The sequence below is a fragment of the Alligator sinensis genome, unplaced genomic scaffold, assembly GCF_000455745.1.
Source record: "Alligator sinensis unplaced genomic scaffold, ASM45574v1 scaffold1377_1, whole genome shotgun sequence".
Classification (NCBI taxonomy): domain Eukaryota; kingdom Metazoa; phylum Chordata; order Crocodylia; family Alligatoridae; genus Alligator; species Alligator sinensis.
Window position 1 is genome coordinate 892,253 of NW_005842585.1, and position 20,032 is coordinate 912,284.

The 20,032-nt window shown below is 44.5% G+C and overlaps 1 pseudogene; it reads left to right on the forward strand.

The window, feature by feature from the left end:
• The first annotated feature begins 14,788 nt into the window (after window positions 1–14,788).
• On the forward strand, window positions 14,789–20,013 carry LOC102372911 (annotated as a pseudogene).
• The last annotated feature ends 19 nt before the right edge of the window (window positions 20,014–20,032 follow it).

Sequence of the window (20,032 nt, forward strand, 5' to 3'; positions counted from 1 at the left end):
ACAAGCCCCATGAAATCTTTGAACCATCATGGACAGATGAACTTGCTAATAGACCTGTCTTCTTCCCTTTTAGGAGAAGTTGTAACTGCTAAACTTTAGGAGGTGATTACTGTAGGATACAATATCCATTGAACCTGCATTATTAATAGCAAATATTTTTGAAGAGCAAAATGAAAACCGAACAATGATCTCCTCAGGATAGTGTGAAGTTCCAGATTGAGCTAGCAAGGGTGCAAGAGATTAGAATAAAAATTGAAAGAACAACCAAAGAATTGGGCCAACAGCTCCTGTATAGATTGGGAATACCATAAAGGTTTGGGTCTGAGCAATGCCAGAGCTAGCCCTCAGGCCTTCTCACCTGTCAGTCCCTGGAACTACATGCTAATCTTCTTTGATGTATCTATATTTTAATTTTTTGTCATGCTTTGGTAAGGTACTACAGGTTATGATTAAGGTAAATTGGCAGAGATATTACAGGGCAGAATTGCAGTACCAAGGGTACTATACATCTCTCACAAAGTGTTGTTGAGTAAATTATGCAGGAGCCAAGAACCTAAATCTCCTTGATACATTATTGACTACAATAGTTAACCAAGTCCTTGCAGAAAAGCAATTCAGCTTTAGAAAATGAAGTACATGGATTTTTGTTTGTAATTCACAAATTACTGGAAAAATGTGGAGAAGAAAAGAGAAATGTAGCATTTGGCCTCTCAAAAATCTTGAGTCTGCCATACTTCTATGACTGTGGAAAGTGTCTAGTTTGGAGATCCAGAGAGATGCTGCACAAAATAACTTAGAGGGAGAGTATGATGAATTACCTTCTGCAGATAATTCTGTGCTTTTATGCACACTGTGTAAGGAACTGGCCAATAGTGAGGCAGGGACTGACCATCAGTTTGAAGAAGCTCTGACAGCCCACCAGCCTCCAAGTGGATAAATGTGTATACAGTAGTGAAAGGTGCTAAACTTGTTGTCAGACTTTTGTTCTTAGTTGTCAGAAGATCTTTTTCTTAATCAGATAACAAATTAATGCCTGGATAAAAAAGAAACATTCTGCTGACTGCAACAGGGGTTCAGAGCTAACACGTAGAATCCCAAGATCCACATTAATCATATCAGGATGACTGATCATTTACTCTGTGGTTTTGTTTATACAGGGAACACAAGGTCCCATATCACAGGCTCATCATTTGTTTGGAGAATATTTTTTTCCAAGCAATATGGGGTTTTGTTAAAGAAATCAAAGACAGTCATTCTGGAAAATGTTTGTTTTATTTCCTTGCTTATCGAAAAGACATTTCTAAATGGAAAATAAAAAAATTTCATTTCAAAATAGTGGATCTCACTGTTCAAGCTGCAGCAGTTCCTAATGCTGTCAGCATAGATAGTATCTCTTAATAATTATAGCCAAAGTATTGTTGGGATGTGAAAACATGGAAATATACATGATCAACATAATCTTGGAGTTATCTTATACTTAAGGTGCTGCGATAAAATCAGCATTAATGAGCTTACCAATACAAGGCAAGCAACACTTCTGAAAGTGAGCTGGAATGGACACACCCTCCTTATAGAGAACAGCCGGATGCCAAAGAAAATGTTGACAGACAATGGAGACAGAATGTGATTTGTGAGAAGCAGCAAGAGGAAGAACATGAATGAGGCAAACAACAAAACATGGTGCATAAAATTTCCAAGTGCATTAAGTAAGAACAATAAGAGACAGTGTATTACACTGGCAAAGGAAAATGTTGGAAGCTTAGCAAGCACTACACATTTTCCAGCCCGGCATATGTAAAGGGAAGATCGGGCTTTTCCTGTTAATTCTGCTCTTGAAAAAGATACTTATGGTCAATGACCATGGGCAGAACTAGCTATTCTAGGAAGTAGCTATTATATTGCTCCCTTGACAAACTTCCAGAAGTGTCTATTCTAGAAGACAATGAGTGGGCAGATAGCAGGTGGATTTCTTTAAGGGGTTTCAGGCAGGGAGGAGTTAGGTGTAGAGAGATGTGAAAACCTTCCTCTGAGAGACAGCTGGGTCCTGTGGAATTGTTCAGAGTGCTAAATAAATACAGCTAAGGATTCATCCCATCAAGTATTTTGATTGTTTCTCTCCTTCCCCAGTGCAGCATTCTGACTGAAAATCAGATTGGGTCCCCAGTTTAGGGGATCGTTTTAGCTACCTTTCTAAATACATGGAGTCTTTCCCAACTTGCTTCAGGGACACAGTGGAAGGATTTCTACTGCCTTTCCTTAGCTTGAGCTCATGCCTGTATAGATCTCTTGCTCCTGATATTCTCCATGATGCGAAGTCTCGTGTAAACTGTGTACCTGGCTAGTATGAACATCCTCTGTTCATAGATGACCGGTCACAGATGGAAGCACTTGATACCTATTACTACACAAAGACATCTCACTTCTTTCAGGAAGAGTAGCAGCTTCTCCTGTCTTCTCTTAGAAGTACCTTAATCCGTATAACTGGAGGTGCATCAAATCAAGATTAGTTCCATGCATGCAGGGCATAGTTGCTTGAAAGCCTATATCCAATAGAACCTTTTCCTTTGGATTGTCAGAAAGAAAAAGATTCTGATTTAGAGAACCTCTGCCTGAAGTTTTCCCACCCTGACTTCAGCAAATTGAACCCCCAGAGAATGTGCTTTAGCAGACAACACAATACATAGATGTAAAGTGTGATTGATATGCAATGTGGTTCTTTTATGTTTTCCACTCCGTTGCACAGGCCAGGATTTATAAGCAAGCTAAAATGATCTGACAGACTGAAGTCTGATCACATCTAGCACCAATGTACTTTCCCCTGCAAGTCTGTGGATAGTAGTCTCTTAGACATTAGTGCTGGAAAAGACCTTTGTGGAAAATAGTTACAATTGCTTGTTCCTTTGTTTGTCTTCAGCATCATTATGTTCCATGCTGCTGTTGTACAGCTTTTATCATAAATAAAAACCTGATTATACAGAGAATAATATCACCAATGAACTTTAAAAAATAATCCATTGACATGTAAAGTGTTTTCTTTGTACATATAGAAGTAAGTGAGGACAACTGCTACTTTGAAACTCTGGTTTGAGGGCATGGAAAAGTCCAGCAATACCATGAAAATGGACCATTGTTTCAACATGGTCAGATGGCTTTGGATAGTGTTTAGATTTCCCAGTTGAATTTAAATTTAACAGTCCTGGTAAATGAAATGGTATCTTAATGTGTTAATAGTTTTGGATTCAAGGAAAAAAAACCCTCTTAGGGCTCCTATACACGTGACACACTGTAATTACAACACATTGGAGCAGCTTGATTAATCGAGTCTGCTGGACTCAAGCGTCACGTGTATCAGTGTCCCTGCTCTGAAAAATGGTGGCAGAGTGCTTTAATCTAAAGCTTGTTCAATGCTGCTATCTTTCAGCACAGGGATGCTGATACTCTGGAAGCTGCACTAATTAAAGCCCCCCCAAACCCCCTGAGCATGTCTATAAACACCCTTAAGAGAGTGAAAGTGCAAGTGAATAAATCTTGTGCATCAGCAGAACTTGGCGTGATCCCACTCAAATTACGATAATTTATGAACAGGAAATGATGCGTGTTATGGGATTTTTATTCACTTATGTTTCTTGGTTCTTTGCTGCTTCAGCAGTCCCAAAGCCTCTTTTTTTATTTGCTTTTCCTGGAGACCCATTAATTTTCTGTGACACTATGGTCACTTAGCTTCCATGTTTACCATCTTATCTGTTAACAGTAATTTGTCTTAGTTTGTATTCTCTTTTATCTAAGCTGTAACATTCACTCATGCAGATAACTGGACTTTCAAGTGTCTCCCATATTAACATAGGTGCTACTATGCCTTAGAAAGAAATAATTCTTTGAACTTTATATTGCTTAGGTGCTGCAAGCTCTTCTATCTGCATTTTAAGCAAGAGTGTTTCCTGAAAACTGTAAAGTGTCTATGAATGTTGATTGTATTCATATGTACACCAGGCAATGCTGATATTCATATCAGACAAATTTCTCTGCATGGTGCATCTGCTTTGCTGCACTGTGGGCATCTTCTGATAGAAAAACAGCTTAATGGCTCTGGGATGTGCAGCTGCACTTTCAGCTCTTTGCTGACACTATACTCTCACATAATTTAGAACAGCATGCCTTCAGGCTACTCTAATGTGTGATGGGGTCAGCTGCAGGGATGAGCAGTGGGGTCAGGGATGTACAAAGGTCTGTGTTAAAGCAGGTACTTTCAGGATCTGGGCAACAGATGCCACTGTTATATTTCCATGGTGCATGAGAAGGAACTGCTCAGTCTCTGGGAATGTTGGTCTCTTTCCCATTGTTGTGCCTATAATGGGCTGCTTTTACTGTCTGCCTTAGTGCAGAGTGAAGAACCAGTGGTGCTGAAAGTCCCCTCTACCATTCCCTTTTTCAGATCATTTGTGCAACCATGGAGAACAAGATCCTTCTGAACATTGATAACAGTAGGATGGCTGCAGATGACTTCTGAGTGACGTGAGTATGTCTTCATACAGGACAAAGCTAGTCAAAAGTCCCTGTGTTCCCACATCTCAGTCTTGTTCCAGAAATAAAACACAAAAAAGCCTCAGAAAACTTCCATATCCATGACATGATAAGCCATGATTATGATGACAGATGCAACCCATGAACATTGCATTTTTCAGGCAGTTTGAAGCATTTATTTGCCCTTTCCTTCCAAAAGAGCTTTTGGATATGGGAAATTCCATTAATTTATTTGGGGGTGTAACCAAGTACAACTCCAGGAGTGACCATCATGCCCCTGGAGCCCTCTTAGTCTTTATCAACCTGCTCTCTCTTTGAGCAATCTCCCCGTCTCCTCATCTGCCATGCCTTGATGTTATAATATTTTACACAGAGGGAGGCCGTCCATTCTGGGCATCATATTAGTCTCTGCACCTCACAAGCCCTCTTTCTGGTTCTAAACCTTGTTCTAGCCTGAAAATAAGTCTAGGATTTTCCTGAAGGGTTCACCTGCTTGGCCTTTTCCACCTCTTAACTGAACCCTCTAGTCTCTGGGCTACAGGTCCCTGTCCCTGTCAGTCTCTGGCTGTGGCCCTCCTCAGCCTTTTCCCTCTGTCCTCGGGCCCTGGACCCACTCTTAGGCCAGTTGAGCTCTCTGGGCTCCCTAGCCCTGCTTGCTCTCTTTCTTGCTCACCCAAAGGGTCATTTCTCCATTCTCCTGCACAGCTGCTTTCCCTGCCAATGCACCAATGTAACAGGCACTCATCCCAGGGGTGGCTGTGATGTCCTCTGGTGGCCACTCAGTCCCTGCTTTGTCCTCGCTTCTTAAGATTGCTCCCCTTCACTTTTCTTGCCATGCGTTGTTGTTCTTAGATCTTTGGAAAGGGAGGCTGTCCCAGGGATCCCCAATCCCACGTATCTCTACTTTGCCTTAAGTTATGTGGGCTCCATCTTCCCCAGTATGGTACCCACATCCATTTCTCACAGGTGATACTCATTCCTCTCTCTCTCTCTGCTGTTCCTAACATCCCTCTCAGGCTAAGGGCCCCTTGACCTTGTTGACACATGCTCCTCCTGGGCTACTGGCTTCTTAGCCCCCTCAAGCTCTGGCTGTAACCCCCCAATCTTTTCCCCCTCCCACTGGGTCCTGCTTCTAGGCTAGTTGAGACTCATGGGCTCCCCTGGCCCTGCCAGTCTCCATGCTGTGGACCTCCTTCACTTTTGGCCCCTCTCTCTGAGCCCTGGCCCCCCTCTGGGCCAGTGAGACCTTTGGGTGCTCTGGCCCTGCTTACATGCACCCCTCATGGGCTACAGACCCCTGGGTTCTCTGGCCCTGCTTACACTCACCCCTCCTAAGCTCTCTCCTCTGGGTCCCAATCCCTCTATTCTGTCAACAGGCTTGGATTGACACTGGGGCTGGAGCGGCCCCAGCCCACAGCAACTGACTGATCTACTAACGGAAATGGAGTGCCAGAACCAAGAATACCAGACCCTTCTGGATGTCAAATGCCACCTGGAGCAAGCCATTCAGACCTACCGCTGCCTGCTGGAGGGAGGACAGAATGATACTGTGCATGTAGACTATAGGCTGAGGAGGGCATAAGTCATACACTGGTGCTTTGAACTGTGGAACGTGAGAACTAGCTTGGTTTTATTAGCAATTCACAGGAGGTTTAGAGGTTTGGCTAAGAAATACTTGAGTCAAAACATGAATCAAACTTCTTTTCCTTCTTCACAATCTCCAGACATGGACAGGAGAACGCAGGGGAACAGATTCTATTCTACTTTTGATGGTGGAGCATTGTAGCATGTCTTGTCTTGCTATATGCTTCCCATTGTAGGCTGGTCAGGAGATTCTAAGAGATGTTGTAACTTACCCATTGCCACTATCAAGTAGGAGCTGGGATTGAAAATAAAACCCAATATATTGACTTGGGTCTCCCATGATGTCCCCATGGCAAAACAGGGGAACTGCAGCCTTGACAACCTTATGGTCCAATGGCTGGGGAACCGGCTCTGTGGTCGGATCCAGAGAGTGATAATCAATGAAACGGTGTCAACATGGTGCATGGTGACCAGTGGTGTCCCCCAGGGCTCTCTGTACTTGGAACAGTACTCTTTAATATATTCATAAATGATCTGGATTCAGGTTTAGTTCGGGATGATCATATCTTGAGTAGAGGAGTTGGACTAGATGACATCTGGACATCCCTTCCCATCCTACTCTTTTGTGTCCTATGCTATAGGAGATACTTGTCTTCTCCTCTGAGAAAGTAATAATTCCTTTCATCTCTCTTAACAGGTCATTGCTGAAGGACATGGGACTAACTAGACTGCCTGTCATTTCATCATGCATGACCCTTCCTTTCCCCCCCGCTCACAAGCAAATCAGTGAAAAAGTGACAGCAAAATGTAAGGAAAAGGAAGGAGAAATGCGGTGGACATTTGCTTGGCTCTATTAATGCTATCCATCCACTGAGGCGCATTTGAGTTGTTCAGAGGGGCCATATTCCTGTCTATTATGCTGCTTGCTTCTTACCTTTTGTAATGCTGTTTTTTCAACCACTGCTACCCAGTTGTGTGCTGTGGCCAGTAATCTACCAAATGGTTTAAAATAAAACTCTGCTACTGCTGATGCATCCAGAATCCTGTGCCTAAGAGGTGATTGCTTCCTTCAGTCTTTACATAGTGTATGGTGGCAACCATACAAAAAGCTGCAGTTCTACACAATATATTGCTTTTAACAAGCAAGCTTGACCAAAAATGCTTGGCTACAGTGTCTCAACACAGGCTAAAACTCTGTGCAGCTTCCAACCTGTCTTTTGTCAGAACCAATGTGCCAGGAAATGTCAGTCTTCTCTCCCCAGCTGTGTAGTTTCCTCATTGGATTCACAGTAGGTGTAGGTTTTGGGAGAACCCCTGTGCAAAGGGGAGGGGTGGCTATTTCTAGTGTAGAAGGTAGCATGAATAAAAGCAAAAATGGGGAGAACCGGAAACTATCAAGCAAGTATTGTCAACAGAGCACAGGAAAAGGGCTCAAGGAGAGTTGGTTAAAAAGTTTCTATTGAACTTGTTTAGTGGAAGACCAGCTCTAGTCCTGAAGTTCAGTGCAGAAGACAAGTTATCCAGGAGGCCACTGCCTGTGGTTAATGGAGAGTTGCACTCTACATGAAAGACTGCGATAGAAAGGAAGGGCGGGGGGGAGGCAGAGTGAACACAGCCTCCAAAGTCATAGAAAAGAAATACAATGGCAACAAAAGAACTGATACTACAATGTACAAATGAAGATACTAGGAAGAAGCCCACTAGTTCCAGGCCCAGGAAACTGTCTGAAATCAGGCATTATTAAATACTTTATGTGGCAAGTTTTCATGCAAGACTATATGGAGCCCAGATTTTTTTTATACTAGGTTGTTTTATTCTGCAACATAGTCACCATACACTCTCTACTAGGGGATTTTGTATTTAATTCCAAAAAGTTTACATTAATGAAATTAAGGTTTGACAGCAGTGCCCCATGCCCTTACAGAGTTTTAGTTGTAACTAAATGAAAGCATCTGGAGAGCAAGAATAAAGAGCTAAGGGACACACCATCAATGCACCATAACTTTAACTTCTACCTCATTTTGCAGCCCTGCATTCTCAGTTACCTTCCTGCAGAACCCACCAGGTCTCTGATAATTGTGGAGAAGCCAAGTGTGGCAGGATGGGAGGTTTGGTTGCTAGGAGGAGAACAGAGATTCAGTCTCATTCCTGAATCTGGGCTGTGGGTACAAATGATGGGCTTTGCCTACTGATTAGTGGCCCAGGAGGCTTGCAGAGACATGAAATGGCCTACCTCTCTCAATAGGATCTTCTCAAGTGAAAGAGAAGCCATTGTGTGATGAACAAGGCCTGAAACCATAGCTCTTAGTCAGTAGCGTAACTAGGAGTAGGTACCCAGGGCACTAGCTTCAGATGCCCACTCAGAGAAGACACAAGAATGGCAACTGCTGCCACTGCCAGCCCAGTTGCCAGAGCTGGCATCAGCAGCCAGGCCACCACCTCTGCATCCTGAGCAGGAGCACCAACAGGCATGGAAGCTGGTTGTTATGCCTCTACTCTTGAGTCACATGCACTGTTTTATTCATACCAGTAGATGTTCTCATCATGGTCCCCATCCAGTGCTTGCATCATGCACTGTGCAGACATATTTCTCAGCTGCCCACCCCAGTCTCAGAGCTGTGTGCAACCTCTAGGTATGCCTGTTCCCAGCACCATCAGGCTGTTTGGTATTGAGTGTCTCCTGCTGGGAGCTGAGGAAGTGCACAAGGTACTGAGGAAGTGTTCACCCTCATTGTGTCTCACCTCACTGGGAAAACACCTCACAGTGTTTTCCAGTTTTATCCTCTGGCTGACTGCTCCCTGTCATGTCCTCCCCAACAGCCACATACCTGTTGAGAGGGGACACACCTAATGCAACCTAGTGCCCTTTGTAGGGGACCTATGTACAATCTTGTGACAGGGAAGTTCTGATGGGAACAGTTACTGCAGCTGGTCCTTATTTTACTTTCTCTCTTCTGCTCAAAAGTCTTGCTTAAATCACACCTGCAGCTGCATTAATGACTTCTTGGGTCAGAGTTGAGTCAGAACCTTTCTCTCCCCTTAAGTCTTGTCTACATTGCAGCCTCAGCTATTGATTTCAGTCCTGAAATTGCAATAACATGGAGTTATGGGTTCTACATTGGTTAGGAGAGTCCACAGCTGAGACTTCACTTGTTAATTATAGCCAAGGCCTTGTCAGCACAAGGGGTATATTATCTATGATTATTATGTAGATATAATAAATCTTTGAGGTATTATGAATATGCAGCAGCAAGATAAAATCAGGAACAATGAGTTTGCCCCCAAAACTACTGAAGCAGTCATTTTGAAAGCAATGCGTTGCTGGACTAGATACACCCTCCCTATGGAGGAAAAAAGGCTCACAAAGAAAATGTTGAATAATGAAATTTCAATTGATTAAAAAAAAAAAAGGGAAACAGGAAGAACCAGGAGGCAGCATATGGGGAAATACAAAGGTAAAACAAATTAACTTGTGGGGAAGAACATTTCTAGTAAGATGTGGTAATCTGCAATAGGAGAAGACAGGCTATTTCACTGACAGAGAAATGAGTTATAAACCCCAGTGACTGACATAATTTCATTTCATTTCATTTCATTTCATAGATTTCATAGACATCAGGGCTGGAAGGGACCTCGGAAGATCATCGAGTCCAGCCCCCCGCCCAAAGGGCAGGAAGTCAGCTGGGGTCATAGGATCCAGGCAAGATAAGCATCCAGTTTCATCTTGAAGGTGTTCAATGAAGGCACTTGAACCACCTCCGGTGGCAGGCTGTTCCAGACCTTGGGGGCTCGGACAGTAAAGAAATTCTTCCTTATGTCCAGCCTGAAACGATCTTGAAGTAGTTTGTGACCATTCGACCTCGTCATCCCTTGGGGCGCTCTGGTGAACAAACGTTCCCCCAGATACTGGTGGTCACCCCTGATAAACTTGTAGGTGGCCATCAGATCACCCCTGAGCCTGCGCTTTTTCAGGCTAAAGAGCCCCAGGGCTCTCAGCCTGTCATCGTAGGGTCTGTTTCCCTGACCTCTGATCATGCGCGTGGCTCTTCTCTGGACTCTCTCAAGCTTCTCCACATCCTTTTTGAATTGTGGAGCCCAAAACTGGACACAGTACTCCCGGCCTCACTAAGGCCGAGTCCAGGGGGATAATGACGTCCCGGGATTTGCTTGAGAAACATCTATGGATGCAAGCCAGCGTTTTGGTCGCTTTACTAGCTGCCGCATCACATTGCAGGCTCATGTTCATCTTGTGGTCAATGATGACCCCCAAGTCTCTTTCTTCCATAGTGCTAGCCAACATAGCACTGCCGAGCCTATAAGGATGCGGTGGGTTTTTTTCCCCCCAAGGTGGAGAACCTTGCATTTATCGGCGTTGAACACCATCAGATTCTCATCCGCCCACTTGCTGAGCCTGTCCAGGTCAGCCTGGATAACCTGCCTGTCCTCTGGTATGGATGCTTTGCCCCAAAGTTTGGTGTCATCGGCGAACTTGGCCAGTCCGCTTCTGACTCCAGTGTCCACATCATTAATGAAGATGTTGAACAGTATGGGTCCAAGGACAGAGCCTTGGGGGACCCCACTGGTCACAGGACACCACGATGAGTGACTTCCATCGATTACTACCCTCTGGGTCCGACCCCGGAGCCAATTTTCCAGCCAGCGGATCGTGGAGGACCCAAGGCGACAATTGGCCAGTTTCTCCAAGAGGCGATCATGGGACACCAGATCGAAGGCTTTTTTGAAGTCAAGATATATGACATCAATCTCTTCTCCCTTGTCCAGGTGATAGGTCACCTGGTCGTAGAAGGAAATGAGATTGGTCAAGCAAGACCTACCCGCAACAAACCCGTGCTGGCTATCCCTTAAGATGTTGGCGTCGGCCAGTCCATTAAGGATGGCCTCTTTAATAAACTTTTCTAAGATCTTCCCCGGGATAGAAGTCAGGCTGATGGGCCTATAGTTAGCCGGATCCACTTTCCTCCCTTTCTTGAAGATAGGCACCACATTGGCCTTCTTCCAGTCTTCGGGCACTACACCAGAGCGCCAAGAGTTTTCAAAGATCCGTGCTAGAGGCTGGGCTATGATGCTCGCCAGCTCCTTGAGTACCCTGGGGTGAAGATTGTCAGGGCCAGCTGACTTGAAGGTATCCAGCTTCTCAAGATGTTCCTTCAGAAAGTCAGCATTAATGGAGGGCAGGGGATCACCCTCACCCGGACTTCCCGGCCCTGTAGCGGGCATGGGCGTCCCATGGGACTGATGAAAGACTGACGTAAAGTACCTATTTAATAGGTTGGCTTTTATGCCTATTTTTTATAGGAAGATGCCTATATGACCTCTACACTGTATCTCATTGACCTCTGCACCGTCCACTGAGGTGACCTGCAATTTGTTCCCAACTTTGCTACTGACTCCTTGAGCTAGATTCTTTTCTACCTATTAGGCACCTAAAGTGAACAAAGGCCATGTACAGATATTCAGTTTCTACCAGGAGAATTACTGTTCATTCAGTAGAAACCAGTGAGCTGATGTTCAACCTTTTTCTTCCAGAGCGAAAATAACTTCTCCAGGAGAAAAATATCCAAGCTATAATAAGGGAAAAGTTGCTCCTAGGAGTGTTTATCTCGGGACAGTGAACATCTGTGCACTTTTCCCTGGCTTACTTCATTCTGGGGACCACAAGGAGCGGCAGTGGGGGAAAGGCTCCCTTGCCTTACAGAGACCATGTTCATCCTGGTCTGGAGATGACATAGAGGGCAACTGCTCCCACTCTTCTTATTGACCAGGAGGGGAAGAACGCTTCCCACCTTCTTCTCACTTAGGAATTCCCAGTATAAGAAGGAGGCAGGGGCTTTGCTGCACTGCTCCTTCCAGTCAGCTGCTGGACATTGGGAGCCAAGTAAGTATATGGAGCACTGAACTCCTTGTTTGCTTCTTACATCCAAGTCCTTGGTGTGAGAAGAAGGCAAGATCACCCTAGTATCAAGAACATGCAAGTTGCATCTTAAACATCTGTATTGCTCCCTCTCTTGGAATAATTTCTCACTATAGATATTTTAGACACCTAAGCATGAACCTACTTAATGCTGGTCAAAAAGCCATTTAAGCTAAAAGGTAGATGGGTCCTCCTCCTCAGCTCTGCTTTTTATGATTTAGTTTCAAAGCCAAGGCAATGGCATGTGTAACCAGCAGGCCTTAAGGATGGCCACCTTGTCCCAGTCCCCCCAGTGGTCACCTGGGTTCTCCTCTGCCCCCCCCACACCTGCCTCAATGAATTCTCAGGGGTCCACCTTACTGTCTCATCTGCCACGTCTTGATGTTGAAGTTAAACACCTGCCCTTAAAGATCAGTGGGATCAGTACCCTTTTCTGCCTGGCTTCTCTTCAGGCTGAACTGGGCCTGCTTGATTTGGAGCCCTGCTGTACTACACACTCTGCCAGAAGAAGGATTGCTCAGCGGGCCAGCAGTGGCGGTAGTCCCCCCGTCCCCCAACGGGCTTAGTTTTTAACTGCATTTTGCTGCCTGATCAGCTTGCAAATCAAGGACCAACCTGTTCCCAAACCATCAGCTGCACTGGAGAAGAGGCCAATGCTGGGTTCAGTGTTTTGAATCTGGTTTGCTCTTCTGCTTAGGTTGCAAAGATGGTGCATGGGGTTAGGTTGCCAACTTCACATACAACTCCCAATACTGAGGCCTTCCTGTTAGCTAGGATTTCACAAAAATCTGCTCCTAAAACATAAGTCACTCAAAAACTGTAGAATGAGAAATTACTATAGGCAGAAAAAATTCAAGCTAAGGAAAAAGCAGCATTCAAAAAGCATGAAGTGGCTGTCTAGGCAGCACCCTCCCTTCCATCATTTCCAGAGATGTCTAGTGTAGCAGAGGGCTTTCTTTAAAAGCTGCCTAATTGAGAAGGATGGAGTAGGGAGGTATTTACATTTTTCTTGCAGCAACAGGTGAGTCCAATGAAATGAATCAGAGCTGCACCTCGACTCCACATGTAAGAGAATCAGGTTTCCCGCTCCTAACCAGGAGATCTTCCTAGTGATATTTCTAATTAGACAGTTTTTGCCAACTTGTATCTAGAGAACGACTGAAACACTTTCCTGCATTTCATTCCTGTCGGCAACTCTGTGCTCATTTGAGATGGGGTTTGCTCTTCCAGGGGAGCAGGAGTCTAAAAATTGGCGCTCCCAATGGCAGGTAGTTTTTCACTAGTTATTTCTTTCAGTGGAGACCATCTTTCAACAAAGTTAGCCAGCTGAGCTTCTTTACAAAGAATTCTTTCCCTTGAGTTATTAAAATAAATGGAAACATAACCAATGCCTGTAACAGCAGATGAGTCAGGCTTATTTAGTGTTCCTACATTCTCAGTGTTAAAATAGTTTAATCTTATGTCTGGATGGTTGGTCTGAACATCCACAGTTCATAGTTAATACATAGTTCCAGGAAGGCAAGGGCAAATGACTACTAACAATTGCTTGATGACCTACATGCAAAGGAAGTTACCACTTCTTTGTGTTCTTAGAAATAAATACATTTCCTGTTTCCCGCTTGGGCAAGTTTTTCCTCACGCTGCCTGGCCCTCAGCAAACTGAATGACTGGAGAATGGATTTTTTTTTTTGGCAGACATATTTCTAAATACAAAGCATGATTGGTGTTCATTATTGTCAGGGACTCACGAGCCAGTTGGAATGATTGGTCTGGTGTCTAGTCACAAATGCCTTAAATGAGCTTTGCCAGGTAGAAATGTGGAATGCTTTCCCCAACTTTTCCCGAACACCGGTATTGGATATATGGCTCATTATAATTTATCCAACTCCCAAATACTTTCCACACGAGGAAGGTGAGACTGATTCCCCCACCCCACAAATTCCCCCTTTTGGTAGGCTTTGATCCCCCAATACTCAGCTTCTTTTCTTTTGCTAATTGTCTGCTACACCTGAGAATTTCCTTCAGCCCTGGCCTGTTCTGTGCTTAACTTGCTTTGCCTAGCGTCCTCTATTCAGAGACCTTAGGAAGAATGTCTTTGAAAACTTGTCTAATTTTATTCCAACTAAATAGCTGGTCCAATAAAAGATATTACCCTAAGAAATTCTTCCCCAACTTTCATCTTGCCCAATGTAGACTCTTGGACATTACAAAGGGAAAAGATCTATTCATATAACTCTCATTTACTCAACACAAATGATTCTTCTCCAGTCTTTTTCCAGACCAATTTCAGAGTCCCTCATAACCCAGGAGAAACAAGCCCATCTTGTCATCTCCTTTAGTTGGCTGGCAACCATCTTGAAGGGACGTAGATAGTATTTATAGCATTTCATTTTTGGAGCAGTTTAGGCACCATTATGTGCTATGCTGTGTTGTACAAGCAAAAACGAATGATTCAGAAAATAATATTGCTGACAGATTTTTTAAAACGTAGCTGCTGAACAAAGTGATTCCATTGTGTCTTGGGATTTCTGGAGGCAAATGTCCTTGGGGAAATTATTCTTGGCACAAACATAAGACTAACCAACCCCACAGGAAAAGGAGGGGGGGAAACATTTCTATAAATGGCGACTCCCACTGTGGAAAGTATAAATAGATATCTGTTGGAAAGGGAAAAAAAACCTGCAGTCTGATTCAGCGTTGACTTGTGCATCCTGCTCTGGGCTTTGGGCTGGCTTCTTAATTGCTGTCATTATGAGCTGCAGCTCAAAGCAGAGTTTTAATGGTGGTTCCCAGGGGATAGGCAGAGGTAGCAGTGGTGTTGTTGGTGGTAGAGCTAGAGTTAGTTCAATCTCTTCTGGAAGATGTGGAATTGGCAATTTTTCTGGTGGTAGTTTCAGTGGAGGATTCACTGGGAGGGGGCTGAAAATTGGCAATTGTGCCGGTGGAAGCATTGGACCTGCCATAGGTGGAGGTATGCGAGTTGGCTTCAGTGGTGGCTTTGTAGGAGTTGGTGATGGCATCAGTGGTGTTTGTTGTCGTGATGAAAAGCTGACCATGCAGAACCTTAATGACCGCCTGGCATCCTACCTGGATAAGGTGCGATGCCTGGAGGAAGAGAACGCTGAACTGGAGTGCAGGATTTGGGACTGGTATGCCAAGCATGGCCCCACCTGTGAGCCAAGGGACTACAGCTGCTACTACAAGGAAATAGAAGATCTTCAAAACCAGGTAGGACCTCCTTCTTTCATCCAGGTTCTAATCATTCTCCTAATGATCCTAATGCACGTGGCAGAGAAGATTGTGCACACACATCGAAATAAGTGAAGACAACTGCTTCTTTGAAACTCTGGCTTGAGGGCATGGAGAAGTCCAGCAACACTATGACAATAGACCATTGTTGCACTATGTTCAGATGGATTAGGATAGTGCTTCAATTTTTCAGTCAAAATTTCTGTTGAATAAACCTGATGAATACTCTTTGCTCCTGCAAAAGGCAATTTGAGCCTCTCAAGGATGATTGCCCCCCAGAGCAAACAAAGAGTCACTGAATCCTATGCTCTGACCCTCAGTCTATTCTCAAAGCAATATGAATAAAACAAAGTTCCAGGAGCCAACATCTGTCCATCACCATTGGCTATCAGGTGGCTTGGCTGACCTTACCCTAAGTAAATACACTTGCCACATTAGTTCAGACCAAGTTCAGGGAAAGGAGTAGGTTTCATCCAGTGAGTTTCTTCCAATCATTTTTGCCGAACAAATTAGCACTATAAGAATGCAGGGTAAATTTGTTGTCCATGTAAGCCAACAGGAAAGCATGGGCCAGTGTGTAGAATTGACAAGTGTAAAGTGTCTCTGCAGGATCCTTGTTACACTGTGGTTAGGACACATTAGATCTGGAATCACAACTGACATCAGGAAACTAACCCTCTCCTCTAGCAAAACAGTCAGAGCTTCCTTACACAGCTTTGGGTCATTATCATACTAACACTACAACATGGAAGGATAGCTCACTGCTGTGCAGTAGTTGCTGCTCTGCTTCTGGAGTCAGATTTCCCAGTAAAGTAGGCAAGCAAGACTGTAGGTTTTAGTAGAGTTTTTTCCCAGTTGTAATTGTTGCTAGTGGGTGAAGAAGGAATGTAAGAGATGGGTAAGATGGACATTTGAGAAGTACCTTGTAGGGAAGTTGTTCCCTGACAGGTGATATGGCTTCTGATACTATTGTTAAAGGAACAAAACCAAAATAATATTGTCATTTCCCCCTTCCCCCCATTGGCTTCTCTCCACAGGAAATGAATTGTCTGAGAAGCCAGTCAACTGGAGATGTCAGTGTGGAGGTCAATAGCTGTCCTGGGCCAGATCTAAGGAAAATTCTTGAAGACATGAGATGCCAGTATGAAACATTGATGGATCAAAATCGCAAAGAGATTGGGGACTGGTATGCTTGCAAGGTACAGTAAATATACAGAACTGTAGCTAGCTTGCCAGCTAGATAAAGTTTGATGCATTGACTGGAACTTTAGATATATCTAAAATAAACTAATACTGAGTGAGAGAAGAGGTGGAAAAGAGAGAATTAAGTAAAAGTACTTGAGGTATTTCAAGTTCTGACAATCGTGCAGTGCAGAGTAGGAAACGAAGCCCACAGTATGCTCTAAATCTGATCAGATTCAAAATAAATTGCCAGAATATTGAAGCTCCTTGTCCAGGACAGGCCTCAAAAGGGTTACAACATCTCCTTACAAAAGCAGACTGGTGAGGGCTGGTCAATGGAAAACTGGATTTGAAAGCAAATTATTCTCAGAAAGAACCTGCTTTGCTTGAAAAATAGTTATTTTTCATTAAAAACCAAACCCCCCAGGCATTAAAATTAACGTTGCCTTTGATTTTTTTGTTATATTTTTGTTTTAAACTAAGCTCTGAAAGTTTTTCCCATAAAGAGCTTTTTTCTGACAGGCACCAATATTGGCACCATCAGTTGGGAATAATAGGTTAAGCTGCAAAGGAGGGGGTAGGTGAAGTGATGAAAGTATATGGAGTAACCATGACAAGGAAGTAACCCAGGACTAAGATGCATTGGCTAAGGAGTCAAACTTTCACAGTCCCTGTCCACTGGGGGTCTATTCGGGTCTTTTTCTTCTATTCCATGAATAGAACATTTGGAACCATTACTTACAATATTGTTTAAGAGCTCTCTGAAGATCGTGTGTGCTTTTCAGCTGGAGGAAGTGCATCAGGATGTTGTCACTAGCAGTCAGGAGATGGTGTCAAGCAACAACCAGGTCATTGAACTGAGACGGAAACTGCAAAGCATGGAAATTGATCTGCTGGCCCAGTACAGCATGGTATGTGAAAACAGATAGTGGTATTTTTAGCTCAGCTGGGACACCATGGCGCATGGCTTCCTTGGATATTGGGCAAGCAGTCATCTTGGCACTTAATGAGGAAGTGCTAATACCTCCCATGACCCCCTTTGTTGCTAGTAGAGAATTGTTTTTGGCTTTGTTTTGGGAACTGCTAATTTCTTGTTTTGAAATAGATTAACTCGCTGTAACAGGGGGCCTGCTCGGGGCCATTCTCAGAGTGGCCCGCCCACCTGTTTCTGGGCCAACCACCCACGTTCTCATCTGCCATGCCTTGATGGTAATTAGTTAATTAGATGTTAATAAGCAGGAGGCTGCCCATTTACTGCCCCGATGCCAGGGGGCACTATCTGCGGTTCCATTCCTCCCCTACACTGCAGCCCAAGCCTCACGGATGGCATCTAGCTGTTCTTATCATCACTGGCCCCTTGCTGGGCCCCAGAATCCTCCTATCAGGACCCCTCCAAGATCCCTCCCTTCAGACGGCCTACCCTGCCTTCATTCAGGCTATCTAGCTCCCTAAAACTATTTTCCCCTCTCGGGTGTGGTCCCCCCTGGACCTTTAGCTACCAGCCCTGGCCCACCTCCAGGCCAGTCAGAGCCCCAGGTCCTCAGCTCTGGGCGTTCCTCACAGTGGGCCCCCCCGGCCTTTTTGACTGTCCTGGTCCTGGCCACAGCATTGGCCAGTTGAGGGTACTCTCTCGATCAGGTCTGAGTCTCTAGCCCCTCTCTCTTTCCTGGGGTCTGCCCTCCGGGCCCTACAAACAAAGGGGTCACCCACCCGGTAGTGGGGGCCAAGGTTTAAGGCGCCCTGACCCGCCTTTCACCAGGGTGGTAACTGGCCTGGCATTTCCTGGGGGCTCCCGCACCATTGGGAGCCCCACCAGGCCACCCACTCCTGCCAGGGTGCAGTTTTAGGTCGTACCCAGAACCAGGAGCCTCCTATCCTTCCTCTACAGCTCCTCCCTTACCTCCAGATGACACCAGCAGCCCTCCAGCCAGGCAGTGTTGTTGCCTGGCCTCCAGCAGCTGAGCTGCCCTGTTTATTTGGGCAGCTCCAGATCCCAAAATGGCTGTAAAATGGCAGGCACAACCAGTGCCCTGCCACACTCACGCATGATTCAAGTAGCAGATTTTTCTTGTTCAAATCACAGTGAGACACCCTGGAAGCCTCTTTGGCCGAAACCAAATGCTGCTACAATACCCACCTTGCTGAGATACAGAAACAGATCACTTGGGCAGAGCAGCAACTGGCTGAATTGCGGGGAGAAATGGAGTGCCAGAACCAAGAGTATAGGAATCTCCTGGACATCAAATGTTGCCTGGAGCAAGAAATTCAGACTTACTGCTGTCTGCTGGAGGGCGGGCACCATGGAATTGTGTAAGTAGGCTGTGGGTGCACCAGAGCATGAAGTAAAACCCCAATGGCATGAACTGTGGAATGTGAGACCTAGTAACATCAACAGCAAGTTCTCTGGGTGAGGAATGAGAGTGATGTCTGAATATCCTCACTGATTTGTAACTAGCTTGCTTTATTTAGCAAAACTCCAAGGGTTTGAGCCCTTGGTTTAGATAAGCACCCAAAGGATGATTCAAACCTGTTATTGTACCAATATATCATCTGCTCAGTTATACTGTGCTTTCTGCTATGGGTTTGCCAAGAACTTCTGTGAGAAGAATTTTTTAGAGCAGTACTTTGCCACTTGCCCTGCCAGACAGGATCAAGAACTGCCAATGGAAAATAATCTGAAATGCTAAAATCTGTCTGAGCTATTTCAAACTTATAAAAATATTTCAATTTTTTTGAAAAATTGAGTCCCTGGAGAGTCCCTGGAGGATCCTGTGCACATAGCCTGTGAACCATGGAAAGGGAAAGACATTATCAGAAGTTTGTGTCATTTCCTTTTGTATGCAAAGCAGTTGGTTCTTATCAATTAAGATTTGAAATAAAGACTCTTGATAGTAGACTCCAAAATGCCTACAGAGGCACGTAAATAAAAGTACTGATTTACAAAAGCACTGTGTCTCCCATGGTTCTGTTCTTTTTTACAAAGTAAGTTTTTTTCTTTTTATTCACCAAAAAACCTTCCTCTCTCTCAGTGGAGCAGTAGGAAGAGGAGTTAATGAGTCTTCAGCTGGAAAAACTGGAGGACTTCCATCTTCTCACTCCTTCTCTGCATCTTCCCAGTGTCAACCTGTGTGCCAACCAATGTGTCAGCCCACCTGTCATCCCTAATCCCTGCCTTCCCAGAGTGGGGATATACAAGGTGAAGAAGACTTTATTATCACATAAACATGAGCTGTTTCTCTAGGCTCTGTCATTTTTATTGAGCAGGAAGATGCATCAGAGTCATTCTCTTGCAGGTGGTCTGGGGATTCCAAAATGTTCCTATTTTATGGGCATACCAAAAGCAATAGGATGAGGACTAAAGTTTTGATGTGCAGCTGAGCTTGCCACCATACACGTTTTTGCCCCCAGTCACTTTTCTGACAGTTTCTTCGTTAAATGAATGAAGAGGCCACACAGTCAGATTCGTTATTTTCTGAACAGATTATTGCAGAAGGGCATGTGATTAATTTAACTCCATGCCCTCTAGAGAGGCTGACCAAGGCAAAAACAAGAGCAAACTGTAGG